The sequence below is a fragment of the Salminus brasiliensis genome, chromosome 15 (assembly GCF_030463535.1).
Source record: "Salminus brasiliensis chromosome 15, fSalBra1.hap2, whole genome shotgun sequence".
NCBI classification, from domain to species: Eukaryota; Metazoa; Chordata; class Actinopteri; order Characiformes; family Bryconidae; genus Salminus; species Salminus brasiliensis.
Window position 1 is genome coordinate 30,510,950 of NC_132892.1, and position 1,670 is coordinate 30,512,619.

Genomic DNA, 1,670 nt, shown 5'->3' on the forward strand with positions numbered 1-1,670 from the left:
GGGTCTACGCCTAATTCCTAAACTCCATTTCTGCGTCATTACAATTCACACATCTGCCACTAGATGGCGCTATAGTATCATCAGCGGCTCTTACAGCGCTGTCTCTTTACTGATGGTTTGCCAGGTAAGTAAGGTAAGGCAAGACGACTGTAAGCACACCTTCAATTCAGATATTTTAATATTCCAGTGAAGTACACTGAAGTTATGCAAAACTATAGTCGATATTTATCGAAATATGATATTATTTATGTAAACAAAATAGTACAGATGTAATGTACCCTTCTCACCAACGATTGCTGTTGTTTATTCTTGTAAGAATTATTTCAGCCCTTAGATTACTGCTATAATACACAGTACACACAAATATATCATACCATTAATTATGCTTATTCATAACACATGACATCATCTTTTGATAAATACATTAATTAATAATAAAAAGACAGAAAAAGGTATATTACTGAACATAAATATACTCTTAATATTAGAATTAAAACGACTGGAATCCAATCAGGATACTTCATACCCTTATTACTGTGATTGACAGGTGTTTAAACCAATCGGCGTCCTGTATTGTCCCACCAACGGCCAATCGTTGGTCAAACTGAGCAGGTTCAGCTGCGGGTCTGGGGAGGAGGGGGCGGGACAGGCAGTTCTCCAGTGTTTTGTAATTAGTCTGCGGTAGACATTTAAAACTACTGCGGTCATTTAGCACTCGCTGTTCCCTGTTGGTCCTTTAAAAATCTCAAATCCCTCGTTTGAAGCCAACACGGCAGCTCTGATGATCTGTAAACCATACCCCTCACCAACTACCTGGTGAAATGAGCTGAAGATCAGCGAATGAACGCAGCGGGTCACGAGCCGGAGTCTCCGTTTTTAAATGAAAACGCTCGCGAGTTCAGTTCTGAGGTAAACCGTTGAGAACCGTTGGAGCTCCGAGCTTCGCTTAGGCTCTTTCAGGTGAGACCAGTGTGTTTAATAACCCTCAATATTTACTCATATTTAATGTAGAGTTCAGCTGTTTGTGCTGCTTTTTACACAGTAACATTGGTTGAGACTGGATATGTAGAAATACTCAAGTATTTGAACTGTTTAACGGGCTTATAAGTTACAGCTCTGTTCAGAAATCGTCAAGTAAACACAGATTTAGGAGCTGCTGATGTTAAATATTAAACCCACACAGATTAAGACTAATGAAACTATATATTATCATGTTTATTGAGGGAAAATCCAATGTTCAAATGAGCTCACTACAATTTCCTAATTTAACCACATTCCTCAACGACTTCTCATCAGTCTGTTCCCACTGGGGTAGATGTAGTAGATGTAGTAGTAGGAGTAGTAGATGTAGATGTAGTATTAGTGGTTGACAGTAGATGTAGCTAAGAGTAGTAGTAGATGTAGTAGTAGATGTAGCTAAGAGTAGATGTAGTAGTAGTGGTAGTAGATGTAGATGTAGTAGATGTAGGAGTAGTGGTTGACAGTAGATGTAGCTAAGAGTAGATGTAGTAGTGGTAGTAGATGTAGGAGTAGATGTAGCTAAGAGTAGATGTAGATGTAGTATTAGTGGTAGATGTAGTAGTAGTGGTTGACAGTAGATGTAGCTAAGAGTAGATGTAGTATTAGTAGTAGATGTAGTATTAGTAGTAGATGTAGTAGTAGATGTAGTA